The following is an 18490-nucleotide window of genomic DNA, read 5'->3' as shown; positions in this document are numbered from 1 at the left end:
CTAAAGAGAAACGGGTCGCCCTAGGTCCAACTTTAAAGAATGGGGCTTTAAAAGTCGATGACCTCCCTCTGTCCAAAGGATAGGTTAAAGCCATTGAGTTTGGTGTGGCTAAGTGAAATCATTGATGCACAGGCCTTGCGGTCGTGGTTTTTTTTTGTTGTTGTTTTTTTTAAGTGCATTTTGCCCTGTCATTTCCAATGTGTATTTCAGAGGCTAAAAAACTTGAGGCCGAATGATGCAGCACCACGAAAAGCTCCGTGCACCATCTGGTCAAGGCTTAGATTAGAGCCAGCGAGTTTGGTACCGATAGGTCCAAGCACTGGTGTGCAGGCCTTAGGAGTGTTCTTTTCAAAGGCTATGTAAAGATGACATCGAAGGACTGGCTGTGACGTAACAGTCAAGTTATATTAGGCAGGCAACCAGATTCTGTAGGGCGGAAGAACTACAGGACAAGAACTGGGTTGTTCTTCATCACCTATTACAGATACACCTGTTGGTAACAATTGGGTGAAGTAAGAAAGCCGGCTACGGTGGAAACACAGCATAGCAAAGGCCTGAAATGATCATGCCTTTGATGGACAAATAAGAGAGCTCCGCACATGGAAACTCAGAGAGAGAAGAGGGCTTAGACTCCCTCCCAGATAGGAAAGGCAGTTTTGCAGGCAGACTCAAAGCTCATGAACAGCAGAGAACACTCACGTAGTCAGCAGGACTCGAACCTGCGCGGGAAAACCCAATGGATTTCTAGTCCATCGCCTTAACCTCTCGGCCATGACTACCACGTGCCGCAGGTCGATACTGCACAGCTCTGAAGCTGAAGAGCACCGACGCAACGCATGAAATGTCGAGTGAGAAAAGCTTGTCAGAAGTGGGATTCGAACCCACGCCTCTAGACGAGACTGCGACCTGAACGCAGCGCCTTGGTCCGCTCGGCCATCCTGACACGCTTCCGTGGGTGGCGGGGACCACGAGACCACGCCCCCTCTTTTTATGCAATGATGAGCGCTGCCTTTGAGCCCGAGTTGTCCATAAACTGACAGAACTCTAACATGCTACAGATCAAGAAACTTATCAACAATTCTTATCAGTGCACATGTTCTGGAAAAATCTTATGTGAGGGTAAGGCTATCATGTTATTTACATACTCCGAATATTAGCACAGAGTTACTGTGTAAGGTTCCCACAAGTGGCTATATTTCAAAACACTTTAAAACTCTTTATGACAGACGTGCGAACTTGCATAAAGCCTTTTCCTTACTCTGCAATGATGCGCCCGTGTGATGTTGAATCATTTTTGAAAACTGTCTCATTCTCACAATACAAATTCAGTGTATTGCAAGCATGCTTTGCATTGATTTTAGTGTTGAATCAAAGATGAGGAATAATACCCGTTCCTTGAAATATTTCAACATTTGCTTTTGAATTTGGGAAAAGAAAAGCGTTTTATTCATTTTTACATAGCGCGCTAGGTGTTCCAATTTATATACCAGCGTCTGACGAGCTTTCGCTTTCAACGGGATAAAAAAGAAAATGGTATACATTTTGAACCAGGAGTGAGACCTTTCTCTGGGACAGCTCATTTTTAAACAGCGTGCTGATCTCTTGCCAATAAAGTCATCAAACGAACTCTAAATTGATCAAAGGAAAATTGTAACAAATCAATAATGCCAATTGAGCAGAATGTGGACAAGAGGCAAACCTCGAAAGAATAACAAAGCAAGCTGCGGGAACTGGGCTCGTTGGTCTAGGTGTCTGATTCTTGCTTAGGGTGTGAGTGATCCCAGGTTCAATTGCTGGATGAGCTCTTTATCCGTACTTCTGATCCACAGTTGCGCTGCACCATGCTTCGTTGTCTCCTTATGAAATGAGCAAAATAAATGACTTCTGCTTCTTACGAGTGTCCAGTCAAAATGGCACTAGATTGCCCTACTAAGAGGCTTGGTATTTTAGGCTTGCGATAGTAGCTTTGGGTGCAAGAGTTATTATGTTCAACTGGCCCAAAAGCCCACCTTGACCTTGAAACTCTTCTTGCTGTGAGAGCATTTAGGTTTGTGTTTAATTTTGCTGAGTGAAGTTCAACTTCAGACCAAGCAATGGTGCCCAAGTCCTTTCCTGGTGATCCAGTGTCCCACAGAGAATACCTTTAGTATAGTTTACTCTAAAATAATTGAAAGAGTGCAGTAAATCTAACAATTGCGCTACATTGGGTTTAAGAAGAAACTCTCCTGGTGCAAAATTGGCTTGTTATGTTTTTAGGAATTTACAGCGGCAACCCTCACCTTAAAGCAATGTCTACGTCTAAAGAGAAACGGGTCGCCCTAGGTCCAACTTTAAAGAATGGGGCTTTAAAAGTCGATGACCTCCCTCTGTCCAAAGGATAGGTTAAAGCCATTGAGTTTGGTGTGGCTAAGTGAAATCATTGATGCACAGGCCTTGCGGTCGTGTTTTTTTTTTTTTTTTTTTTTTTTAAGTGCATTTTGCCCTGTCATTTCCAATGTGTATTTCAGAGGCTAAAAAAGTTGAGGCCGAATGATGCAGCACCACGAAAAGGTCCGTGCACCATCTGGTCAAGGCTTAGATTAGAGCCAGCGAGTTTGGTACCGATAGGTCCAAGCACTGGTGTGCAGGCCTTAGGAGTGTTCTTTTCAAAGGCTATGTAAAGATGACATCGAAGGACTGGCTGTGACGTAACAGTCAAGTTATATTAGGCAGGCAACCAGATTCTGTAGGGCGGAAGAACTACAGGACAAGAACTGGGTTGTTCTTCATCACCTATTACAGATACACCTGTTGGTAACAATTAGGTGAAGTAAGAAAGCCGGCTACGGTGGAAACACAGCATAGCAAAGGCCTGAAATGATCATGCCTTTGATGGCCAAATAAGAGAGCTCCGCACATGGAAACTCAGAGAGAGAAGAGGGCTTAGACTCCCTCCCAGATAGGAAAGGCAGTTTTGCAGGCAGACTCAAAGCTCATGAACAGCAGAGAACACTCACGTAGTCAGCAGGACTCGAACCTGCGCGGGAAAACCCAATGGATTTCTAGTCCATCGCCTTAACCTCTCGGCCATGACTACCACGTGCCGCAGGTCGATACTGCACAGCTCTGAAGCTGAAGAGCACCGACGCAACGCATGAAATGTCGAGTGAGAAAAGCTTGTCAGAAGTGGGATTCGAACCCACGCCTCTAGACGAGACTGCAACCTGAACGCAGCGCCTTGTTCGGCTCGGCCATCCTGACACGCTTCCGTGGGTGGCGGGGACCACGAGACCACGCCCCCTCTTTTTATGCAATGATGAGCGCTGCCTTTGAGCCCGAGTTGTCCATAAACTGACAGAACTCTAACATGCTACAGATCAAGAAACTTATCAACAATTCTTATCAGTGCACATGTTCTGGAAAAATCTTATGTGAGGGTAAGGCTATCATGTTATTTACATACTCCGAATATTAGCACAGAGTTACTGTGTAAGGTTCCCACAAGTGGCTATATTTCAAAACACTTTAAAACTCTTTATGACAGACGTGCGAACTTGCATAAACCCTTTTCCTTACTCTGCAATGATGCGCCCGTGTGATGTTGAATCATTTTTGAAAACTGTCTCATTCTCACAATACAAATTCAGTGTATTGCAAGCATGCTTTGCATTGATTTTAGTGTTGAATCAAAGATGAGGAATAATACCCGTTCCTTGAAATATTTCAACATTTGCTTTTGAATTTGGGAAAAGAAAAGCATTTTATTCATTTTTACATAGCGCGCTAGGTGTTCCAATTTATATACCAGCGTCTGACGAGCTTTCGCTTTCAACGGGATAAAAAAGAAAATGGTATACATTTTGAACCAGGAGTGAGACCTTTCTCTGGGACAGCTCATTTTTAAACAGCGTGCTGATCTCTTGCCAATAAAGTCATCAAACGAACTCTAAATTGATCAAAGGGAAATTGTAACAAATCAATAATGCCAATTGAGCAGAATGTGGACAAGAGGCAAACGTCGAAAGAATAACAAAGCAAGCTGCGGGAACTGGGCTCGTTGGTCTAGGTGTCTGATTCTTGCTTAGGGTGTGAGTGATCCCAGGTTCAATTGCTGGATGAGCTCTTTATCCGTACTTCTGATCCACAGTTGCGCTGCACCATGCTTCGTTGTCTCCTTATGAAATGAGCAAAATAAATGACTTCTGCTTCTTACGAGTGTCCAGTCAAAATGGCACTAGATTGCCCTACTAAGAGGCTTGGTATTTTAGGCTTGCGATAGTAGCTTTGGGTGCAAGAGTTATTATGTTCAACTGGCCCAAAAGCCCACCTTGACCTTGAAACTCTTCTTGCTGTGAGAGCATTTAGGTTTGTGTTTAATTTTGCTGAGTGAAGTTGCAACTTCAGACCAAGCAATGGTGCCCAAGTCCTTTCCTGGTGATCCAGTGTCCCACAGAGAATACCTTTAGTATAGTTTACTCTAAAATAATTGAAAGAGTGCAGTAAATCTAACAATTGCGCTACATTGGGTTTAAGAAGAAACTCTCCTGGTGCAAAATTGGCTTGTTATGTTTTTAGGAATTTACAGCGGCAACCCTCACCTTAAAGCAATGTCTACGTCTAAAGAGAAACGGGTCGCCCTAGGTCCAACTTTAAAGAATGGGGCTTTAAAAGTCGATGACCTCCCTCTGTCCAAAGGATAGGTTAAAGCCATTGAGTTTGGTGTGGCTAAGTGAAATCATTGATGCACAGGCCTTGCGGTCGTGTTTTTGGTTTTTTTTTTGGTTTTTTTTTAAGTGCATTTTGCCCTGTCATTTCCAATGTGTATTTCAGAGGCTAAAAAAGTTGAGGCCGAATGATGCAGCACCACGAAAAGGTCCGTGCACCATCTGGTCAAGGCTTAGATTAGAGCCAGCGAGTTTGGTACCGATAGGTCCAAGCACTGGTGTGCAGGCCTTAGGAGTGTTCTTTTCAAAGGCTATGTAAAGATGACATCGAAGGACTGGCTGTGACGTAACAGTCAAGTTATATTAGGCAGGCAACCAGATTCTGTAGGGCGGAAGAACTACAGGACAAGAACTGGGTTGTTCTTCATCACCTATTACAGATACACCTGTTGGTAACAATTGGGTGAAGTAAGAAAGCCGGCTACGGTGGAAACACAGCATAGCAAAGGCCTGAAATGATCATGCCTTTGATGGACAAATAAGAGAGCTCCGCACATGGAAACTCAGAGAGAGAAGAGGGCTTAGACTCCCTCCCAGATAGGAAAGGCAGTTTTGCAGGCAGACTCAAAGCTCATGAACAGCAGAGAACACTCACGTAGTCAGCAGGACTCGAACCTGCGCGGGAAAACCCAATGGATTTCTAGTCCATCGCCTTAACCTCTCGGCCATGACTACCACGTGCCGCAGGTCGATACTGCACAGCTCTGAAGCTGGAGATCTCCGACGCAACGCATGAAATGTCCAGTGAGAAAAGCTTGTCAGAAGTGGGATTCGAACCCACGCCTCTAGACGAGACTGCGACCTGAACGCAGCGCCTTGGTCCGCTCGGCCATCCTGACACGCTTCCGTGGGTGGCGGGGACCACGAGACCACGCCCCCTCTTTTTATGCAATGATGAGCGCTGCCTTTGAGCCCGAGTTGTCCATAAACTGACAGAACTCTAACATGCTACAGATCAAGAAACTTATCAACAATTCTTATCAGTGCACATGTTCTGGAAAAATCTTATGTGAGGGTAAGGCTATCATGTTATTTACATACTCCGAATATTAGCACAGAGTTACTGTGTAAGGTTCCCACAAGTGGCTATATTTCAAAACACTTTAAAACTCTTTATGACAGACGTGCGAACTTGCATAAAGCCTTTTCCTTACTCTGCAATGATGCGCCCGTGTGATGTTGAATCATTTTTGAAAACTGTCTCATTCTCACAATACAAATTCAGTGTATTGCAAGCATGCTTTGCATTGATTTTAGTGTTGAATCAAAGATGAGGAATAATACCCGTTCCTTGAAATATTTCAACATTTGCTTTTGAATTTGGGAAAAGAAAAGCGTTTTATTCATTTTTACATAGCGCGCTAGGTGTTCCAATTTATATACCAGCGTCTGACGAGCTTTCGCTTTCAACGGGATAAAAAAGAAAATGGTATACATTTTGAACCAGGAGTGAGACCTTTCTCTGGGACAGCTCATTTTTAAACAGCGTGCTGATCTCTTGCCAATAAAGTCATCAAACGAACTCTAAATTGATCAAAGGAAAATTGTAACAAATCAATAATGCCAATTGAGCAGAATGTGGACAAGAGGCAAACCTCGAAAGAATAACAAAGCAAGCTGCGGGAACTGGGCTCGTTGGTCTAGGTGTCTGATTCTTGCTTAGGGTGTGAGTGATCCCAGGTTCAATTGCTGGATGAGCTCTTTATCCGTACTTCTGATCCACAGTTGCGCTGCACCATGCTTCGTTGTCTCCTTATGAAATGAGCAAAATAAATGACTTCTGCTTCTTACGAGTGTCCAGTCAAAATGGCACTAGATTGCCCTACTAAGAGGCTTGGTATTTTAGGCTTGCGATAGTAGCTTTGGGTGCAAGAGTTATTATGTTCAACTGGCCCAAAAGCCCACCTTGACCTTGAAACTCTTCTTGCTGTGAGAGCATTTAGGTTTGTGTTTAATTTTGCTGAGTGAAGTTGAACTTCAGACCAAGCAATGGTGCCCAAGTCCTTTCCTGGTGATCCAGTGTCCCACAGAGAATACCTTTAGTATAGTTTACTCTAAAATAATTGAAAGAGTGCAGTAAATCTAACAATTGCGCTACATTGGGTTTAAGAAGAAACTCTCCTGGTGCAAAATTGGCTTGTTATGTTTTTAGGAATTTACAGCGGCAACCCTCACCTTAAAGCAATGTCTACGTCTAAAGAGAAACGGGTCGCCCTAGGTCCAACTTTAAAGAATGGGGCTTTAAAAGTCGATGACCTCCCTCAGTCCAAAGGATAGGTTAAAGCCATTGAGTTTGGTGTGGCTAAGTGAAATCATTGATGCACAGGCCTTGCGGTCGTGTTTTTTTTTTTTTTTTTTTTTTTAAGTGCATTTTGCCCTGTCATTTCCAATGTGTATTTCAGAGGCTAAAAAAGTTGAGGCCGAATGATGCAGCACCACGAAAAGGTCCGTGCACCATCTGGTCAAGGCTTAGATTAGAGCCAGCGAGTTTGGTACCGATAGGTCCAAGCACTGGTGTGCAGGCCTTAGGAGTGTTCTTTTCAAAGGCTATGTAAAGATGACATCGAAGGACTGGCTGTGACGTAACAGTCAAGTTATATTAGGCAGGCAACTAGATTCTGTAGGGCGGAAGAACTACAGGACAAGAACTGGGTTGTTCTTCATCACCTATTACAGATACACCTGTTGGTAACAATTGGGTGAAGTAAGAAAGCCGGCTACGGTGGAAACACAGCATAGCAAAGGCCTGAAATGATCATGCCTTTGATGGACAAATAAGAGAGCTCAGCACATGGAAACTCAGAGAGAGAAGAGGGCTTAGACTCCCTCCCAGATAGGAAAGGCAGTTTTGCAGGCAGACTCAAAGCTCATGAACAGCAGAGAACACTCACGTAGTCAGCAGGACTCGAACCTGCGCGGGAAAACCCAATGGATTTCTAGTCCATCGCCTTAACCTCTCGGCCATGACTACCACGTGCCGCAGGTCGATACTGCACAGCTCTGAAGCTGAAGAGCACCGACGCAACGCATGAAATGTCGAGTGAGAAAAGCTTGTCAGAAGTGGGATTCGAACCCACGCCTCTAGACGAGACTGCAACCTGAACGCAGCGCCTTGGTCCGCTCGGCCATCCTGACACGCTTCCGTGGGTGGCGGGGACCACGAGACCACGCCCCCTCTTTTTATGCAATGATGAGCGCTGCCTTTGAGCCCGAGTTGTCCATAAACTGACAGAACTCTAACATGCTACAGATCAAGAAACTTATCAACAATTCTTATCAGTGCACATGTTCTGGAAAAATCTTATGTGAGGGTAAGGCTATCATGTTATTTACATACTCCGAATATTAGCACAGAGTTACTGTGTAAGGTTCCCACAAGTGGCTATATTTCAAAACACTTTAAAACTCTTTATGACAGACGTGCGAACTTGCATAAAGCCTTTTCCTTACTCTGCAATGATGCGCCCGTGTGATGTTGAATCATTTTTGAAAACTGTCTCATTCTCACAATACAAATTCAGTGTATTGCAAGCATGCTTTGCATTGATTTTAGTGTTGAATCAAAGATGAGGAATAATACCCGTTCCTTGAAATATTTCAACATTTGCTTTTGAATTTGGGAAAAGAAAAGCGTTTTATTCATTTTTACATAGCGCGCTAGGTGTTCCAATTTATATACCAGCGTCTGACGAGCTTTCGCTTTCAACGGGAATAAAAAAGAAAATGGTATACATTTTGAACCAGGAGTGAGACCTTTCTCTGGGACAGCTCATTTTTAAACAGCGTGCTGATCTCTTGCCAATAAAGTCATCAAACGAACTCTAAATTGATCAAAGGAAAATTGTAACAAATCAATAATGCCAATTGAGCAGAATGTGGACAAGAGGCAAACCTCGAAAGAATAACAAAGCAAGCTGCGGGAACTGGGCTCGTTGGTCTAGGTGTCTGATTCTTGCTTAGGGTGTGAGTGATCCCAGGTTCAATTGCTGGATGAGCTCTTTATCCGTACTTCTGATCCACAGTTGCGCTGCACCATGCTTCGTTGTCTCTTATGAAATGAGCAAAATAAATGACTTCTGCTTCTTACGAGTGTCCAGTCAAAATGGCAATAGATTGCCATACTAAGAGGCTTGGTATTTTAGGCTTGCGATAGTAGCTTTGGGTGCAAGAGTTATTATGTTCAACTGGCCCAAAAGCCCACCTTGACCTTGAAACTCTTCTTGCTGTGAGAGCATTTAGGTTTGTGTTTAATTTTGCTGAGTGAAGTTGAACTTCAGACCAAGCAATGGTGCCCAAGTCCTTTCCTGGTGATCCAGTGTCCCACAGAGAATACCTTTAGTATAGTTTACTCTAAAATAATTGAAAGAGTGCAGTAAATCTAACAATTGCGCTACATTGGGTTTAAGAAGAAACTCTCCTGGTGCAAAATTGGCTTGTTATGTTTTTAGGAATTTACAGCGGCAACCCTCACCTTAAAGCAATGTCTACGTCGAAAGAGAAACGGGTCGCCCTAGGTCCAACTTTAAAGAATGGGGCTTTAAAAGTCGATGACCTCCCTCTGTCCAAAGGATAGGTTAAAGCCATTGAGTTTGGTGTGGCTAAGTGAAATCATTGATGCACAGGCCTTGCGGTCGTGTTTTTTTTTTTTTTTTTTTTTTTTTAAGTGCATTTTGCCCTGTCATTTCCAATGTGTATTTCAGAGGCTAAAAAAGTTGAGGCCGAATGATGCAGCACCACGAAAAGGTCCGTGCACCATCTGGTCAAGGCTTAGATTAGAGCCAGCGAGTTTGGTACCGATAGGTCCAAGCACTGGTGTGCAGGCCTTAGGAGTGTTCTTTTCAAAGGCTATGTAAAGATGACATCGAAGGACTGGCTGTGACGTAACAGTCAAGTTATATTAGGCAGGCAACCAGATTCTGTAGGGCGGAAGAACTACAGGACAAGAACTGGGTTGTTCTTCATCACCTATTACAGATACACCTGTTGGTAACAATTGGGTGAAGTAAGAAAGCCGGCTACGGTGGAAACACAGCATAGCAAAGGCCTGAAATGATCATGCCTTTGATGGCCAAATAAGAGAGCTCCGCACATGGAAACTCAGAGAGAGAAGAGGGCTTAGACTCCCTCCCAGATAGGAAAGGCAGTTTTGCAGGCAGACTCAAAGCTCATGAACAGCAGAGAACACTCACGTAGTCAGCAGGACTCAAACCTGCGCGGGAAAACCCAATGGATTTCTAGTCCATCGCCTTAACCTCTCGGCCATGACTACCACGTGCCGCAGGTCGATACTGCACAGCTCTGAAGCTGAAGAGCACCGACGCAACGCATGAAATGTCGAGTGAGAAAAGCTTGTCAGAAGTGGGATTCGAACCCACGCCTCTAGACGAGACTGCGACCTGAACGCAGCGCCTTGGTCCGCTCGGCCATCCTGACACGCTTCTGTGGGTGGCGGGGACCATGAGACCACGCCCCCTCTTTTTATGCAATGATGAGCGCTGCCTTTGAGCCCGAGTTGTCCATAAACTGACAGAACTCTAACATGCTACAGATCAAGAAACTTATCAACAATTCTTATCAGTGCACATGTTCTGGAAAAATCTTATGTGAGGGTAAGGCTATCATGTTATTTACATACTCCGAATATTAGCACAGAGTTACTGTGTAAGGTTCCCACAAGTGGCTATATTTCAAAACACTTTAAAACTCTTTATGACAGACGTGCGAACTTGCATAAAGCCTTTTCCTTACTCTGCAATGATGCGCCCGTGTGATGTTGAATCATTTTTGAAAACTGTCTCATTCTCACAATACAAATTCAGTGTATTGCAAGCATGCTTTGCATTGATTTTAGTGTTGAATCAAAGATGAGGAATAATACCCGTTCCTTGAAATATTTCAACATTTGCTTTTGAATTTGGGAAAAGAAAAGCGTTTTATTCATTTTTACATAGCGCGCTAGGTGTTCCAATTTATATACCAGCGTCTGACGAGCTTTCGCTTTCAACGGGATAAAAAAGAAAATGGTATACATTTTGAACCAGGAGTGAGACCTTTCTCTGGGACAGCTCATTTTTAAACAGCGTGCTGATCTCTTGCCAATAAAGTCATCAAACGAACTCTAAATTGATCAAAGGAAAATTGTAACAAATCAATAATGCCAACTGAGCAGAATGTGGACAAGAGGCAAACGTCGAAAGAATAACAAAGCAAGCTGCGGGAACTGGGCTCGTTGGTCTAGGTGTCTGATTCTTGCTTAGGGTGTGAGTGATCCCAGGTTCAATTGCTGGATGAGCTCTTTATCCGTACTTCTGATCCACAGTTGCGCTGCACCATGCTTCGTTGTCTCCTTATGAAATGAGCAAAATAAATGACTTCTGCTTCTTACGAGTGTCCAGTCAAAATGGCACTAGATTGCCCTACTAAGAGGCTTGGTATTTTAGGCTTGCGATAGTAGCTTTGGGTGCAAGAGTTATTATGTTCAACTGGCCCAAAAGCCCACCTTGACCTTGAAACTCTTCTTGCTGTGAGAGCATTTAGGTTTGTGTTTAATTTTGCTGAGTGAAGTTGAACTTCAGACCAAGCAATGGTGCCCAAGTCCTTTCCTGGTGATCCAGTGTCCCACAGAGAATACCTTTAGTATAGTTTACTCTAAAATAATTGAAAGAGTGCAGTAAATCTAACAATTGCGCTACATTGGGTTTAAGAAGAAACTCTCCTGGTGCAAAATTGGCTTGTTATGTTTTTAGGAATTTACAGCGGCAACCCTCACCTTAAAGCAATGTCTACGTCGAAAGAGAAACGGGTCGCCCTAGGTCCAACTTTAAAGAATGGGGCTTTAAAAGTCGATGACCTCCCTCTGTCCAAAGGATAGGTTAAAGCCATTGAGTTTGGTGTGGCTAAGTGAAATCATTGATGCACAGGCCTTGCGGTCATGTTTTTTTTTTTTTTTTTTTTTTAAGTGCATTTTGCCCTGTCATTTCCAATGTTTATTTCAGAGGCTAAAAAAGTTGAGGCCGAATGATGCAGCGCCACGAAAAGCTCCGTGCACCATCTGGTCAAGGCTTAGGTTAGAGCCAGCGAGTTTGGTACCGATAGGTCCAAGCACTGGTGTGCAGGCCTTAGGAGTGTTCTTTTCAAAGGCTATGTAAAGATGACATCGAAGGACTGGCTGTGACGTAACAGTCAAGTTATATTAGGCAGGCAACTAGATTCTGTAGGGCGGAAGAACTACAGGACAAGAACTGGGTTGTTCTTCATCACCTATTACAGATACACCTGTTGGTAACAATTGGGTGAAGTAAGAAAGCCGGCTACGGTGGAAACACAGCATAGCAAAGGCCTGAAATGATCATGCCTTTGATGGACAAATAAGAGAGCTCCGCACATGGAAACTCAGAGAGAGAAGAGGGCTTAGACTCCCTCCCAGATAGGAAAGGCAGTTTTGCAGGCAGACTCAAAGCTCATGAACAGCAGAGAACACTCACGTAGTCAGCAGGACTCGAACCTGCGCAGGGAAAACCCAATGGATTTCTAGTCCATCGCCTTAACCTCTCGGCCATGACTACCACGGTACTGCAGGTCGATACTGCACAGCTCTGAAGCTGAAGAGCACCGACGCAACGCATGAAATGTCGAGTGAGAAAAGCTTGTCAGAAGTGGGATTCGAACCCACGCCTCTAGACGAGACTGCAACCTGAACGCAGCGCCTTGGTCCGCTCGGCCATCCTGACACGCTTCTGTGGGTGGCGGGGACCACGAGACCACGCCCCCCTCTTTTTATGCAATGATGAGCGCTGCCTTTGAGCCCGAGTTGTCCATAAACTGACAGAACTCTAACATGCTACAGATCAAGAAACTTATCAACAATTCTTATCAGTGCACATGTTCTGGAAAAATCTTATGTGAGGGTAAGGCTATCATGTTATTTACATACTCCGAATATTAGCACAGAGTTACTGTGTAAGGTTCCCACAAGTGGCTATATTTCAAAACACTTTAAAACTCTTTATGACAGACGTGCGAACTTGCATAAAGCCTTTTCCTTACTCTGCAATGATGCGCCCGTGTGATGTTGAATCATTTTTGAAAACTGTCTCATTCTCACAATACAAATTCAGTGTATTGCAAGCATGCTTTGCATTGATTTTAGTGTTGAATCAAAGATGAGGAATAATACCCGTTCCTTGAAATATTTCAACATTTGCTTTTGAATTTGGGAAAAGAAAAGCATTTTATTCATTTTTACATAGCGCGCTAGGTGTTCAAATTTATATACCAGCGTCTGACGAGCTTTCGCTTTCAACGGGATAAAAAAGAAAATGGTATACATTTTGAACCAGGAGTGAGACCTTTCTCTGGGACAGCTCATTTTTAAACAGCGTGCTGATCTCTTGCCAATAAAGTCATCAAACGAACTCTAAATTGATCAAAGGAAAATTGTAACAAATCAATAATGCCAATTGAGCAGAATGTGGACAAGAGGCAAACGTCGAAAGAATAACAAAGCAAGCTGCGGGAACTGGGCTCGTTGGTCTAGGTGTCTGATTCTTGCTTAGGGTGTGAGTGATCCCAGGTTCAATTGCTGGATGAGCTCTTTATCCGTACTTCTGATCCACAGTTGCGCTGCACCATGCTTCGTTGTCTCCTTATGAAATGAGCAAAATAAATGACTTCTGCTTCTTACGAGTGTCCAGTCAAAATGGCACTAGATTGCCCTACTAAGAGGCTTGGTATTTTAGGCTTGCGATAGTAGCTTTGGGTGCAAGAGTTATTATGTTCAACTGGCCCAAAAGCCCACCTTGACCTTGAAACTCTTCTTGCTGTGAGAGCATTTAGGTTTGTGTTTAATTTTGCTGAGTGAAGTTCAACTTCAGACCAAGCAATGGTGCCCAAGTCCTTTCCTGGTGATCCAGTGTCCCACAGAGAATACCTTTAGTATAGTTTCTCTAAAATAATTGAAAGAGTGCAGTAAATCTAACAATTGCGCTACATTGGGTTTAAGAAGAAACTCTCCTCGTGCAAAATTGGCTTGTTATGTTTTTAGGAATTTACAGCGGCAACCCTCACCTTAAAGCAATGTCTACGTCGAAAGAGAAACGGGTCGCCCTAGGTCCAACTTTAAAGAATGGGGCTTTAAAAGTCGATGACCTCCCTCTGTCCAAAGGATAGGTTAAAGCCATTGAGTTTGGTGTGGCTAAGTGAAATCATTGATGCACAGGCCTCGCGGTCGTGTTTTTTTTTTTTTTTTTTTTTAATTGCATTTTGCCCTGTCATTTCCAATGTGTATTTCAGAGGCTAAAAAACTTGAGGCCGAATGATGCAGCACCACGAAAAGCTCCGTGCACCATCTGGTCAAGGCTTAGATTAGAGCCAGCGAGTTTGGTACCGATAGGTCCAAGCACTGGTGTGCAGGCCTTAGGAGTGTTCTTTTCAAAGGCTATGTAAAGATGACATCGAAGGACTGGCTGTGACGTAACAGTCAAGTTATATTAGGCAGGCAACTAGATTCTGTAGGGCGGAAGAACTACAGGACAAGAACTGGGTTGTTCTTCATCACCTATTACAGATACACCTGTTGGTAACAATTGGGTGAAGTAAGAAAGCCGGCTACGGTGGAAACACAGCATAGCAAAGGCCTGAAATGATCATGCCTTTGATGGACAAATAAGAGAGCTCAGCACATGGAAACTCACAGAGAGAAGAGGGCTTAGACTCCCTCCCAGATAGGAAAGGCAGTTTTGCAGGCAGACTCAAAGCTCATGAACAGCAGAGAACACTCATGTAGTCAGCAGGACTCAAGCCTGCGCGGGAAAACCCAATGGATTTCTAGTCCATCGCCTTAACCTCTCGGCCATGACTACCACGTGCCGCAGGTCGATACTGCACAGCTCTGAAGCTGAAGAGCACCGACGCAACGCATGAAATGTCGAGTGAGAAAAGCTTGTCAGAAGTGGGATTCGAACCCACACCTCTAGACAAGACTGAACTCTAACATGCTACAGATCAGGAAACTTATCAACAATTCTTATCAGTTCATATGTTCTGGAAAAATCTTATGTGAGAGTAAGGCTATCATGTATTTACACCAATATATGGAACAGGAAAAATACTCCCAAAAAGTGTTAATTTCTTCTTTTTTGAGTTGAAATCACTTTCTTGTGCATTAAAAATATCAATAACAATACAGTTTAACAAAGAATATCCCTCTGCCTCTTTGCACCTAAACTGTTAAATTACATAAGGCTCTAGGCCCATATTCACTTATGACTTTTAACCAATATATGGAAGAGCAAAAATAGTCCCAAAAATTGTTAATTACTTTTTGAGTTGAAATCACTTTCATATGCATTAAAAAAATCAAATACAATGCAGTTCAACAAAGAAAATCCCTCTGCGTTTTTGCACCTAAATTGCTAAAATACATGAAGGAATAGCTTTACCTTCACATTTCATTTTTCACCAATATATGGAACAGTAAAAATAGTACAAAAAGTCTTTTTTTCGTCTATTTTGATTTGAAATCACTTTCACATGCATTAAAACATCAATAACAATCCAGTTTAACAAAGAAAATCACTTCATTTTTGTACCTAAACTGCTTAAATACATGAAGGAATAGCCTTACCTTCATATATTGTTTTTCTCCAATATTTGGAACAGTAAAAATAGTAGAAAAAAAGTGTTAATTTCTCTTCTTTTTGAGTTGAAATCACATTCATATGCTTTAAAACATCAATAACAACCCAATTTAACAAAGAAAATCCCTCTGCATTTTTGCACCTAAACTTGTAAATTAAATAAGGCTATAGGTTTACGTTCACTTATGATTTTTCACAAATATATAGAACAGTAAAAATAGTACCAAAAGTCTTAATTTGATCTATTTTGAGTTTAAATCACTTTCGTATGCATTAAAACATCAATAACTTTCCAATTTAACAAAGAAAATCACTCTAACTTTTTGCACCTAAACTGCTTAAATACATGAAGGAATAGCCTTACCTTCACTTATGATTTTTCACCAATATTTGGAACAGTAAAAACAGTATCAAAAAGTGTTAATTTCTTTTATGTTTTAGCTCAGTAGGGGTTAGGGTTAGGGTTACAGTTAGGGTAGGGTTAGGGTTAGGGTTATGGGTCTAGGGTTTAGGATAGGGTTATGGTTATGGTTATGGTTAGAATTAGGGTTAGGGTTAACCCCAACACACAGATACACACACACACACATGAACACATACACACACACACACGCACGCAAACGCACTCACACGCATACACACACACACATTTACACACACACACACGCACATACACACATAAACACACATACACATACATACACACACACACACATGCACGCATGCACAGGCACACACACACACTCACGCACACCCACACACAAATATGCATGCACACACACATGCACACACATACATACATACACATACATAAATACATACTCACACACACACATACACACCCACATACACACACACACACGCATGCACACGCACACGTACACACACATACACACACACATATGTACACACACAGACACACACTCACACACATGCACACGCACGCACACAAACAAACATACACATGCACACATGCGCACACACACTGCCAGACAAGCACATGTGCACACATACAAATGCTTCCACAATCGCATGCACAAACACTCACAAAAGCACGCAGACACATGTACATACAATCACACACACACAAGCACACGCACAAATAAGAATGAACACATACAAACACACACGCAAGCACGCACTCGTTCACATGCATGCACATACACACACACGTGCGCACACACATGCTTTCGTGCGAGCACACACACACAAAACACACGCACACACACGCACGTACATACATGCACGCACATGCAAACACACTCACACACACATCCACGCACAAATACGCATGCATGCACACACACACACACACACACAAATATGCATGCATGCACACACACTCACACACACACACACATACACACCCACATACACACACGCACGCATACACATGCATGCATGCACAAATGCATACATGCGTGTCTATGCTTGACCCCCACATGGTCGGGAAAACTATTTAGATTTCTGGCTACCCCAGATAAATAAATTAATTAATGTTTATTTACTAGTTGGAATGTTTAGAACTTTACATGCTAAACTTGGAAGAAACTGGGATACAAAGATTCACCAGATTTAAAAACTCAAATCTCAGGTCAGAGACTTGAGAGACACTCATTTGCTTGTCCCAACTTTCTAATTCCTCCCCAAGGGTACTTAGAGTTGGCTACTTGGTGCTCTGATATGTCATTTGCGGGACCAAGACTAACACATGGGTGAATTTTGGGGAAAAAAAGATCATGGCCAAAGTGGGTCGGTTCATGGCCACCATACATGCATCTTTAAAGGTGAGGGGTTGAAACTGGGAATGCTCTATCTGGCCAAGGAGTAGTCTATGCCTGCCTAGTTAGGAGCAGCTATGCATAAGCGTTGCCATGCAACCCTGCTCAATGTGTGTTTTTAACATTGTCACCTTCGACCCTACCTTGCATCGCGGTTCCCACGGCAATGCCTCTGTTGAGTTACGTCCTTGTTTTGTTTCCTTGTGCTTCTTTGTTTTGGTTTCTGTTGGTTACTCCTCCTGGTTAGTATCCCCTCCTGTTATTGTAATAACTTGTATTGTGTTAGTCCTCATTAGTCTCCCTGTATATAAGCCCTGTGTGTTCAGTTTTTTGCAAAGTTGTCAACTTGTGTTATGTTTCTGAGCTGCTTATCGCTTCTGGTTTGTTGGCTCTCTGCCTGTTTTTGGATAACCCTCTTTGCCTGTTCCCTGCCTGTTTTGGTTTGCTTTGATTTTTGGATGTTGACTGTGGAATTCCCCTGTTCTCTAATAAAGTTGCATTCACTTTGCTGTGAGGGACTCCATCTCTGCACATGCACAGAACTTTTCATACAGTCTAATTAGAGTGATTTTGGAATGACATGGTATTATTTGGAATTGAGATTCAGGTTTTGGAAAAAAAATTGTTTTCTTGGAAGGAGGAGATATTGATCTGGAGATGCACTTTTTGGACTGAAAGATGGTATTCTTGGAATTGAGAGAACTTTTATAATACCAGATGGTATTCTTGGAATTGAGATTTTTGAATAACACTATTCTCGGAATGGAATTTTTGGAATGAAATGAAATGAAAATTAAAGATCGTGTTCTTGGAATTGAGATACAACTTTTGGAATAACAGATGGTATTCCTGGAATTGAGATGCATCTTTAGGAATGAAAGATTGAAAGATGGTATTCTTGGAATTTGAGATACAAATTTAGGAATGACAGACGGAATTATTAGAATTGAGATTTAAGATTTTAGAAAAACATTATTTTCTTGGAATGAGGAGATATCGACCTAGAGATGCACTTTTTGTAATGAAGGAGGGTATACTTGAAATTGAAATACAACTTTTGGAATAAAAGATAGTATTTTCGGAATTGAGATACAACTTTTAGAATAAGAGATGGTATTCTTTGAATTGAGACAACTTTTGGAGTAACAGATGGTATTCTTGGAATTGAGATGCACTTTTTGAACCAAGAGATGGTATTTTTGGAATTGAGATGCACCTTTTGGAATGAAAAGATTGTTTTCTTGTAATTGAGATACAACCTTTGGAATAATATAGATCATGGTCTTGGCAATGGGATAAAGATTTTGTAACAACAACTGAAATGTTTTCTGATTGGTCAGGGTTTTAAAAGCCACCCATTCCAAATATA

The 18490-nt window shown here is 42.5% G+C and overlaps 6 non-coding genes across 6 annotated transcripts; all 6 read right to left on the bottom strand.

Moving 5' to 3' along the window:
- Positions 1-860: 860 nt before the first annotated feature.
- On the bottom strand, positions 861-943 carry trnal-cag. The gene has a single exon. It is a non-coding gene; the product is annotated as a tRNA-Leu (tRNA).
- Positions 944-3157: 2214 nt separating this feature from the next.
- Positions 3158-3240, bottom strand: trnal-cag. Its single transcript has one exon. It is a non-coding gene; the product is annotated as a tRNA-Leu (tRNA).
- A 2219-nt stretch (positions 3241-5459) lies between these two features.
- Positions 5460-5542, bottom strand: trnal-cag. Its single transcript has one exon. It is a non-coding gene; the product is annotated as a tRNA-Leu (tRNA).
- A 2213-nt stretch (positions 5543-7755) lies between these two features.
- trnal-cag lies at positions 7756-7838 on the bottom strand. The gene has a single exon. It is a non-coding gene; the product is annotated as a tRNA-Leu (tRNA).
- A 2215-nt stretch (positions 7839-10053) lies between these two features.
- trnal-cag lies at positions 10054-10136 on the bottom strand. Its single transcript has one exon. It is a non-coding gene; the product is annotated as a tRNA-Leu (tRNA).
- A 2214-nt stretch (positions 10137-12350) lies between these two features.
- trnal-cag lies at positions 12351-12433 on the bottom strand. The gene has a single exon. It is a non-coding gene; the product is annotated as a tRNA-Leu (tRNA).
- Positions 12434-18490: the final 6057 nt, after the last annotated feature.

Source organism: Electrophorus electricus, chromosome 17 (genome assembly GCF_013358815.1).
Source record: "Electrophorus electricus isolate fEleEle1 chromosome 17, fEleEle1.pri, whole genome shotgun sequence".
NCBI lineage: Eukaryota > Metazoa > Chordata > Actinopteri > Gymnotiformes > Gymnotidae > Electrophorus > Electrophorus electricus.
This window is presented reverse-complemented; position numbering and strand designations above follow the sequence as displayed.